Below are 18,854 nucleotides of genomic sequence, written 5' to 3'. Positions count from 1 at the left end.
CCAACAATAACCTTGGATCTAGCAGTACAGGAAATCGTGTAGGATGCACCTACAAAGAATTCACTGCCTGCAAACCTTTGGAATTTGATGGAACCGAAGGACCGATCGGATTGAAACGGTGGACCGAGAAGGTCGAATCGGTGTTTGCCATAAGTAAGTGTACTGAAGAGGACAAAGTGAAGTACGCTACGCATACCTTCACAGGTTCTGCGTTAACATGGTGGAATACCTATCTAGAGCAAGTGGGACAAGACGATGCGTACGCACTACCGTGGTCAGCATTCAAGCACTTGATGAACGAGAAGTACCGTCCCAGAACCGAGGTCAATAAGCTCAAGACAGAACTTAGAGGGTTACGAACCCAAGGATTTGATATTACCACGTACGAAAGACGATTCACAGAATTGTGCCTATTGTGTCCGGGAGCATTCGAAGATGAGGAAGAGAAGATCGACGCATTTGTGAAAGGATTACCGGAAAGAATCCAAGAAGATATAAGTTCACACGAGCCCGCCTCCATACAACAGGCATGTAGAATGGCTCACAAACTAGTGAACCAGATTGAAGAAAGAATTAAAGAACAGACTGCTGAAGAGGCCAATGTGAAGCAAGTCAAAAGAAAGTGGGAGGAAAATGGTGATAAGAATCACCAATACAACAACAACAGCAATCGCAACAATTATCCCAACAATCGCAACATCAATCACAACTACAACAAACGGCCCAACAACAACAACAACAACAACAACAACAACAACAACAACAACAACATCAACTACAACAATCATCCCAACAATAATAATAACCGCAACAACAACAACAATCAGAAGCAGCTATGCCAAAGGTGTGAAAAGTATCACTCGGGGTTCTGCACCAAATTTTGCAACAAGTGTAAAAGAAATGGCCATAGCGCGGCGAAGTGTGAGGTCTACGGACCAGGGGTTAATAGAACAAAAGGAACAAATGGTGTCGGAACGAGTAATGGCGGAGCAAGTAGTGTTGGAGCAAGCTATGCCAATGTAGTTTGTTATAAATGTGGAAAACCGGGCCACATTATTAGAAATTGCCCGAACCAGGAGAACACGAATGGACAAGGCCGCAGAAGAGTTTTCAATATTAATGCGACAGAGGCACAGGAAGACCCGGAGCTTGTTACGGGTACGTTTCTTATTGACAATAAATCTGCTTACGTTTTATTTGATTCGGGTGCGAATAGAAGCTATATGAGTAGAGATTTTTGTGCTAAATTAAGTTGCCCACTGACGCCTTTGGATAGTAAATTTTTACTCGAATTAGCAAATGGTAAATTAATTTCAGCAGATAATATATGTCGGAATCGAGAAATTAAACTGGTTAGCGAAACATTTAAGATTGATTTAATACCAGTAGAGTTAGGGAGTTTTGATGTGATAATCGGTATGGATTGGTTGAAAGAAGTGAAAGCAGAGATCGTTTGTTACAAAAATGCAATTCGCATTATACGAGAAAAAGGAAAACCCTTAATGGTGTACGGAGAAAAGGGCAACACGAAGCTACATCTTATTAGTAATTTGAAGGCACAAAAACTAATAAGAAAAGGTTGCTATGCTGTTCTAGCACACGTCGAGAAAGTACAAACTGAAGAAAAGAGCATCAATGATGTTCCCATTGCAAAAGAATTTCCCGATGTATTTCCGAAAGAATTACCGGGATTACCCCCACATCGATACGTTGAATTTCAAATAGATCTTGTACCAGGAGCTGCACCAATAGCTCGTGCTCCTTACAGACTTGCACCCAGCGAGATGAAAGAACTGAAAAGCCAATTACAAGAACTTTTAGAGCGTGGTTTCATTCGACCAAGCACATCACCATGGGGAGCTCCTGTTTTGTTTGTCAAGAAGAAAGATGGTACATTCAGGTTGTGTATCGACTACCGAGAGTTGAACAAACTTACCATCAAGAACCGCTACCCACTACCGAGAATCGACGACTTATTTGATCAACTACAAGGCTCGTCTATTTATTCAAAGATCGACTTACGTTTCGGGTATCATCAAATGCGGGTGAAAGAAGATGATATTCCAAAGACTGCTTTCAGAACACGTTACGGTCATTATGAGTTTATGGTCATGCCGTTTGGTTTAACTAATGCACCAGCTGTGTTCATGGACCTTATGAACCGAGTGTGTGGACCATACCTTGACAAGTTTGTCATTATTTTCATTGATGACATACTTATTTACTCAAAGAATGACCAAGAACACGGTGAACATTTGAGAAAGGTGTTAGAAGTATTAAGGAAGGAAGAATTGTACACTAAGTTTTCAAAGTGTGCATTTTGGTTGGAAGAAGTTCAATTCCTCGGTCACATAGTGAACAAAGAAGGTATTAAGGTGGATCCGGCAAAGATAGAAACTGTTGAAAAGTGGGAAACCCCGAAAACTCCGAAACACATACGCCAGTTTTTAGGACTAGCTGGTTACTACAGAAGGTTCATCCAAGACTTTTCCAGAATATCAAAACCCTTGACTGCATTAACGCATAAAGGGAAGAAATTTGAATGGAAGGATGAACAAGAGAAAGCGTTTCAGTTATTGAAGAAAAAGCTTACTACGGCACCTATATTGTCATTGCCTGAAGGGAATGATGATTTTGTGATTTATTGTGACGCATCAAAGCAAGGTCTCGGTTGTGTATTAATGCAACGAACGAAGGTGATTGCTTATGCGTCTAGACAATTGAAGATTCACGAACAAAATTATACGACGCATGATTTGGAATTAGGCGCGGTTGTTTTTGCATTAAAGACTTGGAGGCACTACTTATATGGGGTCAAAAGTATTATATATACCGACCACAAAAGTCTTCAACACATATTTAATCAGAAACAACTGAATATGAGGCAGCGTAGGTGGATTGAATTGTTGAATGATTACGACTTTGAGATTCGTTACCACCCGGGGAAGGCAAATGTGGTAGCCGATGCCTTGAGCAGGAAGGATAGAGAACCCATTCGAGTAAAATCTATGAATATAATGATTCATAATAACCTTACTACTCAAATAAAGGAGGCGCAACAAGGAGTTTTAAAAGAGGGAAATTTAAAGGATGAAATACCCAAAGGATCGGAGAAGCATCTTAATATTCGGGAAGACGGAACCCGGTATAGGGCTGAAAGGATTTGGGTACCAAAATTTGGAGATATGAGAGAAATGGTACTTAGAGAAGCTCATAAAACCAGATACTCAATACATCCTGGAACGGGAAAGATGTATAAGGATCTCAAGAAATATTTTTGGTGGCCGGGTATGAAAGCCGATGTTGCTAAATATGTAGGAGAATGTTTGACGTGTTCTAAGGTCAAAGCTAAGCATCAGAAACCATCAGGTCTACTTCAACAACCCAAAATCCCGGAATGGAAATGGGAAAACATTACCGAGGATTTCATCACTAAATTGCCAAGGACTGCAAGTGGTTTTGATACTATTTGGGTAATAGTTGATCATCTCACCAAATCAGTACACTTCCTACCAATAAGAGAAGATGACAAGATGGAGAAGTTAGCACGACTGTATTTGAAGGAAGTCGTCTCCAGACATGGAATACCAATCTCTATTATCTCTGATAGGGATGGCAGATTTATTTCAAGATTCTGGCAGACATTACAGCAAGCATTAGGAACTCGTCTAGACATGAGTACTGCCTATCATCTACAAACTAATGGGCAGAGCGAAAGGACTATACAAACGCTTGAAGATATGCTACGAGCATGTGTTATTGATTTTGGAAACAGTTGGGATCGACATCTACCGTTAGCAGAATTTTCCTACAACAACAGCTACCATTCAAGCATTGAGATGGCGCCGTTTGAAGCACTTTATGGTAGAAAGTGCAGGTCTCCGATTTGTTGGAGTGAAGTGGGGGATAGACAGATTACGGGTCCGGAGATAATACAAGAAACTACCGAGAAAATCATCCAAATTCAACAAAGATTGAAAACCGCCCAGAGTCGACAAAAGAGCTACGCTGACAGTAAAAGAAAAGATATAGAGTTTGAAATTGGAGAAATGGTCATGCTAAAGGTTTCACCTTGGAAAGGCGTTGTTCGATTTGGTAAACGGGGGAAACTAAATCAAGGTACATTGGACCATTCAAGATTATAGATCGTGTCGGACCAGTAGCTTACCAACTTGAGGTACCTCAACAACTCGCGGCTGTACATAACACTTTCCACGTCTCGAATTTGAAGAAATGTTTTGCTAAAGAAGATCTCACTATTCCGTTAGATGAAATCCAAATCAACGAAAAACTCCAATTCATCGAAGAACCCGTCGAAATAATGGATCGTGAGGTTAAAAGACTTAAGCAAAACAAGATACCAATTGTTAAGGTTTGATGGAATGCTTGTAGAGGACCCGAGTTCACCTGGGAGCGTGAAGATCAGATGAAGAAGAAATACCCGCATCTATTTCCAGAAGATTCGTCAACACCTTCAACAGCTTAAAATTTCGGGACGAAATTTATTTAACGGGTAGGTACTGTAGTGACCCGAACTTTTCCATGTTTATATATATTAATTAAGATTGATATTTACATGATTAAATGTTTCCAACATGTTAAGCAATCAAACTTGTTAAGACTTGATTAATTGAAATAGGTTTCATATAGACAATTGACCACCCAAGTTGACCGGTGATTCACGAACGTTAAAACTTGTAAAAACTATATGATGACATATATATGGATATATATAGTTAACATGATATTATGATAAGTAAACATATCATTAATTATATTAACAATGAACTACATATGTAAAAACAAGACTACTAACTTAATGATTTTGAAACGAGACATATATGTAACGATTATCGTTGTAAAGACATTTAATGTATATATATCATATTAAGAGATATCCATACATGATAATATCATGATAATATAATAATTTAAAATCTCATTTGATATTATAAACATTGGGTTAACAACATTTAACAAGATCGTTAACCTAAAGGTTTCAAAACAACACTTACATGTAACGACTAACGATGACTTAACGACTCAGTTAAAATGTATATACATGTAGTGTTTTAATATGTATTCATACACTTTTGAAAGACTTCAAGACACTTATCAAAATACTTCTACTTAACAAAAATGCTTACAATTACATCCTCGTTCAGTTTCATCAACAATTCTACTCGTATGCACCCGTATTCGTACTCGTACAATACACAGCTTTTAGATGTATGTACTATTGGTATATACACTCAAATGATCAGCTCTTAGCAGCCCATGTGAGTCACCTAAAACATGTGGGAACCATCATTTGGCAACTAGCATGAAATATCTCATAAAATTACAAAAATATGAGTAATCATTCATGACTTATTTACATGAAAACAAAATTACATATCCTTTATATCTAATCCATACACCAACGACCAAAAACACCTACAAACACTTTCATTTTTCAATTTTATTCATCTAATTGATCTCTCTCAAGTTCTATCTTCAAGTTCTAAGTGTTCTTCATAAATTCTACAAGTTCTAGTTACATAAAATCAAGAATACTTTCAAGTTTGCTAGCTCACTTCCAATCTTGTAAGGTGATCATCCAACCTCAAGAAATCTTTGTTTCTTACAGTAGGTTATCATTCTAATACAAGGTAATAATCATATTCAAACTTTGGTTCAATTTCTATAACTATAACAATCTTATTTCAAGTGATGATCTTACTTGAACTTGTTTTCGTGTCATGATTCTGCTTCAAGAACTTCGAGCCATCCAAGGATCCGTTGAAGCTAGATCCATTTTTCTCTTTTCCAGTAGGTTTATCCAAGGAACTTAAGGTAGTAATGATGTTCATAACATCATTCGATTCATACATATAAAGCTATCTTATTCGAAGGTTTAAACTTGTAATCACTAGAACATAGTTTAGTTAATTCTAAACTTGTTCGCAAACAAAAGTTAATCCTTCTAACTTGACTTTTAAAATCAACTAAACACTTGTTCTATATCTATATGATATGCTAACTTAATGATTTAAAACCTGGAAACACGAAAAATACCGTAAAACCGGATTTACGCCGTCGTAGTAACACCGCGGGCTGTTTTGGGTTAGTTAATTAAAAACTATGATAAACTTTGATTTAAAAGTTGTTATTCTGAGAAAATGATTTTTATTATTAACATGAAACTATATCCAAAAATTATGGTTAAACTCAAAGTGGAAGTATGTTTTCTAAAATGGTCATCTAGACGTCGTTCTTTCGACTGAAATGACTACCTTTACAAAAATAACTTGTAACTTATTTTTCCAACTATAAACCTATACTTTTTCTGTTTAGATTCATAAAATAGAGTTCAATATGAAACCATAGCAATTTGATTCACTCAAAACGGATTTAAAATGAAGAAGTTATGGGTAAAACAAGATTGGATAATTTTTCTCATTTTAGCTACGTGAAAATTGGTAACAGATCTATTCCAACCATAACTTAATCAACTTGTATTGTATATTATGTAATCTTGAGATACCATTGACACGTATACAATGTTTCGACCTATCATGTCGAAACATCTATATATATTTCGGAACAACCATAGACACTCTATATGTGAATGTTGGAGTTAGCTATACAGGGTTGAGGTTGATTCCAAAATATATATAGTTTGAGTTGTGATCAATACTGAGATACGTATATACTGGGTCGTGGATTGATTCAAGATAATATTTATTGATTTATTTCTGTACATCTAACTGTGGACAACTAGTTGTAGGATACTAACGGGGACAGCTGACTTAATAAACTTAAAACATCAAAATATATTAAAAGTGTTGTAAATATATTTTGAACATACTTTGATATATATGTATATATTGTTATAGGTTCGTGAATCAACCAGTGGCCAAGTCTTACTTCCCGACGAAGTAAAAATCTGTGAAAGTGAGTTATAGTCCCACTTTTAAAATCTAATATTTTTGGGATGAGAATACATGCAGGTTTTATAAATGATTTACAAAATAGACACAAGTACGTGAAACTACATTCTATGGTTGAATTATCGAAATCGAATATACCCCTTTTTATTAAGTCTGGTAATCTAAGAATTAGGGAACAGACACCCTAATTGACGCGAATCCTAAAGATAGATCTATTGGGCCTAACAAACCCCATCCAAAGTACCGGATGCTTTAGTACTTCGAAATTTATATCATATCCGAAGGGTGTCCTGGAATGATAAGGATATTCTTATATATGCATCTTGTTAATGTCGGTTACCAGGTGTTCACCATATGAATGATTTTTATCTCTATGTATGGGATGTGTATTGAAATATGAAATCTTGTGGTCTATTATTATGATTTGATATATATAGATTAAACCTATAACTCACCAACATTTTTATTGACGTTTTAAGCATGTTTATTCTCAGGTGATTATTAAGAGCTTCCGCTGTTGCATACTTAAATAAGGACGAGATTTGGAGTCCATGCTTGTATGATATTGTGTAAAAACTGCATTCAAGAAACTTATTTTGTTGTAACATATTTGTATTGTAAACCATTATGTAATGGTCGTGTGTAAACAGGATATTTTAGATTATCATTATTTGATAATCTACGTAAAGCTTTTTAAACCTTTATTGATGAAATAAAGGTTATGGTTTGTTTTAAAATGAATGCAGTCTTTGAAAAACGTCTCAAATAGAGGTCAAAACCTCGCAACGAAATCAATTAATATGGAACGTTTTTAATCAATAAGAACGGGACATTTCAGTGATGAAGATGGTTTCGAAGGTGTATGGACAGAAAACATTAAGTATCGTATGTTTTGCAAATTAGGGTGTTCGTGAGGTTGATGGAGATGTTGGGTCTTAGACGATTAACAACAGAAGAGTAACACCCAAATGGTTTGGATTTGGGTGTTCGAACACAAAAGTAGAAGTAGCATCAGAAGAAAACGTTGTAGGTGTTGATGGCTTAGAGTGGTGAGCTCTCGAATAGTTGCAGTAACAAATAAAACAAAAGGTGATGGGTTTGATGAAGGTGATCAAAAGTATTAGTTACAGTGGTGATAAGATGATCAATGGTAGTGGTTTTTGGGTGTCGATCAAAGGATCAGCAAACATGATACTTGATGGTGTTAGTTTCTAATGGTGTAGGGTTTACACTAAGAAGGAGGGTGACGAGGTGTTCTTCAAAAATTCAATTTATCTCTGCGGTTATCCTTCGAATTGCATTGACAGTGGGTTATATAAAAGTGAAGTGATGTTATTACACCCATATGAACTCAATTATAGTTTGTTTACTCAATAACTTTGCAATTAGCAACAGAGAAGAAGAAGAAAAAAAATAAAATAAAAATAAAAAGTTTGTACTAATCTCTAACTGAATTTGTCTGGTTCTTGAGATAGAATCTTGATTGTACAAGTTCAGAGATATAAAAACAAAAAGGATCACAGTATGATGGAAACGTTAAACTGAATCACATGTTAATATTCGTTTATATTTTTTAATGTTAAATAAATATAAATATAATAATATTTAGTGAGAATGGAATAATCAAAAATGGAAACAGTGTCAATCCCCAATTTACAGATATGACACAAGTGGGTGTTAGGTTTGTGGTTGATATTATCCATGCATATAATCACATACATAACTTACAAATAATAATATAATATGAATAATTAAATAATACACATTATCACATTCCAATCAAGAGAACGCGCAAAGAAATATCTATCTCCTATTCTGCCGACAGTTTTCACGGACCGAAATATTGTACCCCGTTATTAAATTAGTGGCGGATAAAAAGTACTCAGATAAATTCCAAATTTTAAGATTAATTATCTTTAATTATTTTAGTCTTTTTGGTAAAAAAATTCAGTCATTAATTTAATAAATAAAAATTACTTCAACTGTCCCTCTCATTTATGAGTAAAATATAAAAAGTGTTAAAATTAAATAATTAGATACTAAATATACTTTTAATAAGCCTATAACTTATATAACTTATTTTCGGATCACATTTTATTTAAAAATTACATAAGTTCATATTTAACTTGCTTAATATCAATCGAAATATCAAAGGAGTATTATAATCATTCAATATTTATTTTTAATATACTTTATTTATATATAGATATGTCTTAAATAATAATAATATATATTATTTTATTTTACATTATTAATTCTAACAATTACTTCATGTAATATTTCAATTTATATTTTTAATTATTATTTATATATATTCACACATATCTATTTACAATTAATTGTTCGTGAATCGTCGAGCATAGTCAAAGGGTAATTGATTACATGAATATAGATTTCAAAACTTTCGAGACTCAATATTACAGACTTTACTTATCGTGTCAGAAACATATGAAGATTAAAGTTTAATTTTGATCGAAAATTTCTGGGTCATCACAGTACCTACCCGTTAAAGAAATTTCGTCCCGAAATTTGAGTGAGGTGGTCATGGCTAACAATAAAAATGTTTTCATGACAAATATGAGTTGATAAATAGAGTTTTATCATTATTGATTAATATAGATAAAACGATTTGATTATTTGAAGCGTACGAGTGAAGCTGTCACAAAAGAGAGAAAAGTTTCGTCTTAACTTTTGACGTAGTCATGGTTGATTTCCGGAATTCAAAAGAATTTAGAGAAAATCTTCGTAATAAGATTTGATTCTTCGATAATTAAGGAACTTAGGATTCTCTTTGGTTAAATGCGATGATCTGTCTCGATTGCTTTGTCTGATATCTCACTATAAATTCACCCTCTTTGTTTCCTTATTTCCACCACTCGATTTGACTTGTCAAAATTATCAGAAGTCACGAGAAAAGATAGAACTATCAAGAAAATATGCTCTTGATATGTTTATAGATTAAATAGAATGTAAGAGTCGTGTAACATGGCACATGATGACGGTATGTTCTGTGAATCATCACGTTCCATTAGAAACTCAGCATGACTTACCGTAATATAATCACGTTGATCAAGTGTCATTATATTATACTAACTCATGCATCAGTTTCCCACACTACTTCAAAAACATTCATATTTTAAATTCGGAGATTCGCAGAATATAGAAACTAAAACAGTTTCCTTTTATGATATAACACAGATTGCGTGGAGAGATAATTAATAGCGGACGAGAATATTTATGAAGATATCTTCAGAAATATTGAGGATATTTACAATGAAAGATATGATAATATCTTGAAATGTTAGAACCAAATTGTGATGAAGAAATTCATTCACGATGATTTAGAGCGGTTAAAGTGTAAGGTATTCGCTAAAGATTTCATCAGAAACAGAATCATCAGGATTCTTTAAAAACAGGGTTTGGTCCTTGTATTTGTCCTTGGTCTCCTTCATGTTTGCTCGATTCATTTTTTTTTTGGAACTCAGAGATCTGATTCGTAAGTTAGAGTGCTTTTCAGAATTTCAGAATGAAAGTTCATAATTCTATGAGATAAATGTTATATGTATACTTATAACTATTGATGTAGAAATGCTGCGAGATTCAAAATACTGATTGCTGATTCTCGGTAATTGATATGGCAATTCTTGTTACAAGATGCGGATGAGTATATGATAAGGTTTTAATGAACAAATATAATGATTCTTCGGAGAGACTTAAGTCAATGAGTAGTGAAGTTGCTGGTAAATTTAATGCTAATGTGGTGGAATATAAACGGTCTCCCGGTAACGATGATGAAGGGGTAATCTTTATAATAGGGTTTATTCGAATAAATAACTTGGAGTTGATTTGCTGGAGCTGTCACAAAATTGGCTAATTTGAAAAGAAATTGCGTTGTTATTTTCGGAAATAACAATGCCAAAGAAGCTAGCACAGATACGTGTTAAACATTTATACAAGTTTCGAGAATTTTCAGGTGCATAACTATACGCATCAATCTTTTCTTCCGTAAATGAAGTGCGGTTGGTTCATCCTCCCGATTGAGGTGTTTTCAAGAATTACGAAAGGTTTGAACGCAGATTATAATCGTCAATATACAAATGAGGTTTAAGATGAAATCAAGTGGCAAACTTGAAGTATTGTTTAGTTTCATATGTTATAATCAATATTTTAATTCATTTTAATTGTCCACTGTTGGTAGTCCTCAGTTGATTAGTCCACAGTTAACTAGGAACAATTAGCTAGGATTTTGTTTGCGTGGATTCTTAACAAAATTTCTCATAGTTAATTTGTTTGTTTCTAACAAATTTTATTCCGTCAAATGTTTTATTCATTATGCCACTTGTTGGATTCTAATAGGTCAAAATCCAAATATGAAATTTGAATGGAAATGGTTATTCTATGGTGAACGGATTCATATATCTGTGGATGCAAGTAGGATAGGAAATGACTGTTGAATCAGATTTGAAGAATGTACAGTGTAACTTATTAATGTAGAATCTAAATATTCCTCGGGTATTACCTACCCGTTAAAATATTTTCACCATTATCAGTTTGTACGAAAGAATTTTTAACTACAATCTTTATGAAAATATATATACATATATATTTTCTTCAGATTTAATCATGGATTTAATGAGTCAATATGATATTAGACTCATTTGATTTTCGGTTTGCGCTAGAATAAGTAATCTCTAAAACTATTAGGATCCACATATTCTTCGCAGAATATTAATGAAGTTATGGATCAATACTTCATCATTAAGTATTAGGATCCACATATTCTTCGCAGAATATTGATGAAGTTATGGATCAATACTTCATCGTTCATTGCTGTTGGTACTCCTTGGTATCCATGGTGCGTGTGATGTTAATGTTCGTGGAACAGATTGTGATGTTGTAGTGTGGGATGTGGATGTTGCTGTTGGTTTTGATGATGCTGCTGAAGCTGGTACATTTTGCACCATATTTTTCAAGGCTACAACTCAGGCGCGAAGCTCGTTGACTTCTTTGATTACCCCGGGATGATTGGCGGTTGGAACAAGCGAATGAATAAAGTTTATAATATGAGATATGATATGTTCGTGGTGAGATATTCGGGAAATGAGGGTGAAAATGGTGTTTCAAACAAGTTCGTCGGTAAGTGATTCAGGTTCTTCGCCAAAAGGTGAATTCGGTTGGTGGAAGGAATCGCCTTCTTCGCGTCTCCGTTGATTGAGTCAACTATGAACTCATCAGATGAATTGGGGATGGCTAATTGATTGAGTCATTCTGGTGATGCTGCTTTGGAAGCTGGAGTGGGACTTCATATCGGAATCTGAGGGACTTGAACTAGTTGTGAGTTCCATTGCGTACAATTGAATGAACGATTTCTTGAAATGAAATGATTTTCGGATATCGGATGATATTCTAATTACACAGAATACCTATATATAGAACAGAAGATTTCGTAGATTACGGAGGAATTTATGAAATATATCAGGCAAAGTTTATAGTAACAGATACGCTAAGATTTGGATTAGCAGATACACTAAGATGTGAATTTTGACTACACACTATTCATGCAGTCAATGCAGTAAGATGTGTCTAGACTAAGAATGATAAGCAGATAATTTTTGACAAGAATGATAAGCAAAACTTTTGACATGCGGACCAGGTTCAAGTCCAGACTCATTAATATAACCTAACAACTACTAGGTCGAAGTCCAGACTTTACTAATGCATCCTAATAACTACCGGTTAGACACACTAATGTTGACCTGGTTCGCTAAGACCACCGCTCTGATACCAACTGTAACGCCCCATCCTAATCCATCCAGACGAAGTCCATATTGATTATAAATGATTCATAATAGTTGATTACATCGCGAGGTACTTGACCTCTAAATGATACATTTTATAAACATTGCATTCGTTTTTAAAAGACAAACTTTCATTTCATCGAAAGTTGACAGGTATGCATACCATTTCATAATATCAAACTATAAATGACCTAATCCGTCATTTACTTAATAATCTCTAATGAACTTCAATGACTCGAATGCAACGTCTTTTGAAATATGTCATGAATGACTCCAAGTAATATCCTTAAAATGAGCTAATGCACAGTGGAAGATTTCTTTCAAACCTGACAATAAACATGCTTTCAAGTGTCAACCAAAAGGTTGGTGAGTTCATCAGTTTATAGTAATCATTTCATTTTCATCATTTTAATAGACCACAAGATTTTAAATATTATAAAACGTGCAGAAGTCCCATTCCAACTGCACAAAAAATATCTTTCATATGAAGAACACCTGGTGAGGATTCAAAATATAATAGTAACCATCTGTGCCGGTCTTTCATCCCACGGCTGAATACATGTGCCTTCAAACTATAGAACCTCTGTGCCGGTCTTTACACCCCACGGCTGAACACATGTTTATAAAATATAGGACAACCGGTGCCAAAATGTCATAAATAATAAACCATCCACCCGGCTCGGGAGCTCATATGCTCTAACGGAAACCGGGGGCTAATGCGTGTCATAATAATCAACCCCAATCCCAGATAATTCTATCATAGAATGCAGTTAAGGTACTTGTGTCTATTGCGTCAAACATTTATAAATGCTCATGTATTCTCAGTCCCAAAAATGTAAAGAGTAAAAAGGGAATCAAATGAAACTCACATACTGTATTTTGTAGTAAAAATACATATGACTATATTGAACAATGTAGGGTTGGCCTTGGATTCACGAACCTATATCGATTGTATATTTATTAATACATATAATGTAAATCACAAAATTTCAATTATGTATTATTTATATATTTATAGTTATATAGAATTTATACTAAATTCCATTTTTAAAACGTATTCTTATATTATATCTTAAATTATATTTTGTTTATAAAAAATCAATTTTGTGTATATATATTTATAATGATTAATACTTATACAACTAGTGATATTAATATACCTATGTACATATATATGTGATTGGTATTGTATTTATGAAATATCATTAGTTTGTTATGTGAATTATTAATACAATCCTAGCATATGTAATAAGTATATATAGTGTACAAAAGATTTATTTGTTAAAATGATATTTGGGATAATAATGATTTACTTCTAATAATAACATTTATGAAAATAATAATAACTTGTATTATTTTCATGATAATAACAATCATAACCATAATAATAATACTTATTTTAGTATAATAATGATAATACTTAAAATGATCAAATTAATATTAAAAATGATAATTTTTAATAATACTTCTTATGGTAACAATGTTAGTAATAATAATAATATTTAGTGATAATACTAATAATGATAATAATACCAATAATAATAACAATAATAATAATACTAATGATAATAATGTTAATAATATAAATGATATTAACAATAATAATAATTAACTTAGTAATAATAATAATAAAATAAATATAAGTAATACTACCTTAAGGAGTGAGTTTCTAACAAGAATTTGCCTTAGCCCGGGCTCAAACTTGAGACCTCTTGCTAACCCGACACCCACTCTAACCACTGCACTACCGAATCCTTTTCTATTTTATAAATAAGCCTAATTTGATTTAACCCACAATCTGCTATCCGACCCAAATCCATTTTCGGCCCAACTCAATTAACCGGCCCAACATCTCAGCCAACTTTTAGTTCGATAACTAAATAGCCCATCATCAAAGACAGGCCTAACAGGAAGTCATTTGGCCCAGGAAGAATTAATCAAGCCTGGTCTGGTATTACTATTTAAATAATAAAAAGAAAACTGCAGTAGACAAGAATTAAACACAGGACCTCTAGCTTAACCAACACACTACTAACCATTGATCTGTCTGTTAGTTTCTCGAAATAACTTGCAGTTTTAATCTTATAACCTGTATGAGCCGGTTTGCTTTTTCTTGAACTTAAAATTACACAGACCCGTCACTTTCATACATAATTATTCTTCATCTACTATCTAAACATCATCATTATAAAGCATACATCGCCACCTCATCATCATCATATCGATCATCACATCATAAAGTAACAGCATCAATAACATTCTTTTGTGTTCATCATTGTAATTTCACCGTATTCTCACCATTATTTTGTTATTCCCTCATCTCCCTCATAGTATCATATCATTATCAAAGATAGGTGGAAACACATCGTATCATATCGTAACAGACAGGTGGAAACATGAGTAAAAAAATATAAGGATAATGATGGTGGGTGCCGGCGGTGGTGGCGGTGGCTGTCATGGTAATGGTGAAGAAGAAGTAAGCAAGGTGGTGATTGTTTCAATGATGAGGGTGGCGTGGGTTCAATAACCAAACAGGAAAAAAAAACGGCAATCGGTTGGTGGGTTTCGATTGGTAACAGGAAAGAAAAAAAATAAAAAAATAAAACGTGATGGTGGTGATGAAGATGGTTTCGAAGGTGTATGGACAGAAAACATTAAGTATCGTATGTTTTGCAAATTAGGGTGTTTGTGAGGTTGATGGAGATGTTGGGTCTTACACTTTCGATTAACAACAGAAGAGTAACACCCAAATGGTTTGGATTTGGGTGTTCGAACACAAAAGTAGAAGTAGCATCAGAAGAAAACGTTGTAGGAGTTGATGGCTTAGAGTGGTGAGCTCTCGAATAGTTGCAGCAACAAATAAAACAAAAGGTGATGGGTTTGATGAAGGTGATCAAAAGTATTAGTTACAGTGGCGATAAGATGATCAATGGTAGTGGTTTTTGGGTGTCGATCAAAGGACAGCAAACATGATACTTGATGGTGTTAGTTTCTAATGGTGTTGGGTTTACACTAAGAAGGAGGGTGACGAGGTGTTCTTCAAAAATTCAATTTATCTCTGCGGTTATCCTTCGAATTGCATTGACAGTGGGTTATATAAAAGTGAAGTGATGTTATTACACCCATATGAACTCAATTATAGTTTGTTTACTCAACAACTTTGCAATTAGCAACAGAGAAGAAGAAGAAAAAAAATAAAATAAAAATAAAAAGTTTGTACTAATCTCTAACTGAATTTGTCTGGTTCTTGAGATAGAATCTTGATTGTACGAGTTCAGAGATATAAAAACAAAAAGGATCACAGTATGATGGAAACGTTAAACTGAATCACATGTTAATATTCATTTATATTTTTAATGTTAAATAAATATAAATATAATAATATTTAGTGAGAATGGAATAATCAAAAATGGAAACAGTGTCAATCCCCAATTTACGGATATGACACAAGTGGGTGTTAGGTTTGTGGTTGATATTATCCATGCATATAATCACATACATAACTTACAAATAATAATATAATATGAATAATTAAATAATACACATTATCACATTCCAATCAAGAGAACGTGCAAAGAAATATCTATCTCCTATTCTGTCGACAGTTTTCACGGACCGAAATATTGTACCCCGTTATTAAATTAGTGGCGGATAAAAAGTACTCAGATAAATTCCAAATTTTAAGATTAATTATCTTTAATTATTTTAGTCTTTTTGGTAAAAAAATTCAGTCATTAATTTAATAAATAAAAATTACTTCAACTGTCCCTCTCATTTATGAGTAAAATATAAAAAGTGTTAAAATTAAATAATTAGATACTAAATATACTTTTAATAAGCCTATAACTTATATAACTTATTTTCGGATTACCTTTTATTTTAAAATTACATAAGTTCATATTTAACTTGCTTAATATCAATCGGAATATCAAAGGAGTATTATAATCATTCAATATTTATTTTTAATATACTTTATTTATATATAGATATGCCTTAAATAATAATAATATATATTATTTTATTTTACATTATTAATTCTAATAATTACTTCATGTAATATTTCAATTTATATTTTTAATTATTATTTATATATATATTCACACATATCTATTTACAATTAATTGTTCGTGAATCGTGGAGCATAGTCAAAGGGTAATTGATTACATGAATATAGATTTCAAAACTTTCGAGACTCAATATTACAGACTTTGCTTATCGTGTCAGAAACATATGAAGATTAAAGTTTAATTTTGATCGGAAATTTCCGGGTCATCACAAGTGTGACTTACCCATTATCGCTCTCTACTTGTGCTACACTTTTCCTTGTTAAATCTCGAGGTAAAGGTGCTCACTTGTATGTATTAACCGAGATGTCCTCTAGAAAAGTTTCGGCCACATTTGGCGATTTATACATAAACACTCCACCCGAAGATGAATCAAGATTTTGTCTAGTCAAAGCATTAGTACCCCGGTAGAACGTGTTGATGTACTCCTTTTTAGTCAAACCATGTGGTGGGCAAGCTTTTAGCATCTTCTTGAAACATACACATGCATCATACAAAAGTCTCATCACTCTGTTGAGTGAATCCATTAGTTTCCATCCTACGTCGTTCCACATTTGATGGTGGAAAGAAGTGATTGATAAACGTATCGGTTAAATCTTGAAATGTCCTAATAGAATCGGGTGGTAAATTCCTTAACCAAGCTTTCGCATCTCCTTGAAGTGTAAAGGGGAATGCCCTTAACTTAAAAGCGTCATTGGTAACATCTTTTTTCTTGTAGATTTCACAAATATCGTTAAAGTGTATAATGTGTTTGAAAGGATTTTATTCTATTAACCCATGGAAGAACATATCTTTGATCATTGTGAAGAAATTTTCCTCAATCTTCCAATTATCGGCTCCAATTGGTGGTTTTGTAATAGCCGGAGGCACCACGGTAGGCGCAACCAACGTAGCATTCCACATCGACGTATCATTTGGATCATCTTGTTGATCTTGATTAACCGGTATTTGGTTGATTGGATCACCCTCTTCATTGTGAATTGGTTGACCGTTAGGATCCATATTTTCTAAACAAAATGGTAAAGCTTCAAAATTTCTTTTTAATACCCTTGCTACTCTACGCTCGTAAACCCCGTGTACGTGTTTCTCCGGATCGAAAAATGGATATGTAAACTCTTGATCCTTTTGGGATCTTGTTTTCATACACCAAAGTACATATCCTTCAATCACAACACAAACACAAACGGTTTTCCAAATACAAAATAAAATATAAAAATAAGAAAAGTAACTTTTGTAAGGGTAAACCCTTACAAAAGGATCAGACGATTAAAAGCTTAAACCAAATATTCCACTAGCTAACCGCTCCCCGGCAGCAGCGCCAAGAAAGTGTGATGCGTGTGGAACAATACATCAATTACCTTCAAATTTATACAAGATTCAAACACTACAAATAAGCACACACAACTAACGAGCACTAAGAACCCGGTTATTATAGCACTTTTATGTAAGTATTCGTTTCAAATTCGTCCCAAGAGAGCGGTGTAATTAGAATAATTGAAACTATTAATTGTCCTAGGGTTTGTTTGATTGGGGGGGTTTTGATTGATTTTAATTAACAACTAAAACGTGCGCAAGTAAACAAACTTAAACTTAACCTTTAAAACTAGTAACAAGTAACAAGCAACTAAGTATTAAAGATTAAATCAATTAAATAAGTAGTGTTCACTTACCTAATCCTCTCTATGCTTGGATTGCCCCATTTTACCCAATTTGTTATCGCATTAGTTGTTGAACTATTGAATGTTTAGCATTACTACCAAACCTTAATCATATTATATTTTGCAAACTCACATAAGCATTGTATCCTAAGATCAAGTTAAGTATGAGCGGTTATTTAGATTATGCTTGGGTTGAAATCACTTAAAACCCTTCAACTATCAAAATCACTTAAGATAATCGAACACCACTATGTTGACTAAAGGACAATTGAAAACCAACCTAAACTAAGAACACAATCACTTGAGATTCCTAATTTAACTGTCTAGATCACTTAAAGTGTTGAAGCACAAATTGATTCACTGTTCAAATCACTAAGAGAGCTACACAATCTATGTAATCAA

The 18,854-nt window shown here is 33.6% G+C and overlaps 1 non-coding gene across 1 annotated transcript; it reads left to right on the top strand.

Annotated features, from left to right (window-relative positions):
• The first annotated feature begins 17,232 nt into the window (after positions 1 to 17,232).
• On the top strand, positions 17,233 to 17,340 carry LOC139886938 (small nucleolar RNA R71). The gene has a single exon (XR_011772796.1). It is a non-coding gene; the product is annotated as a small nucleolar RNA R71 (small nucleolar RNA).
• Positions 17,341 to 18,854: the final 1,514 nt, after the last annotated feature.

The sequence above is a fragment of the Rutidosis leptorrhynchoides genome, chromosome 1, assembly GCF_046630445.1.
Source record: "Rutidosis leptorrhynchoides isolate AG116_Rl617_1_P2 chromosome 1, CSIRO_AGI_Rlap_v1, whole genome shotgun sequence".
NCBI classification, from domain to species: Eukaryota; Viridiplantae; Streptophyta; class Magnoliopsida; order Asterales; family Asteraceae; genus Rutidosis; species Rutidosis leptorrhynchoides.
Note: the sequence above shows the minus strand (reverse complement) of the source record. Positions and strands in the feature narration are given on the sequence as shown.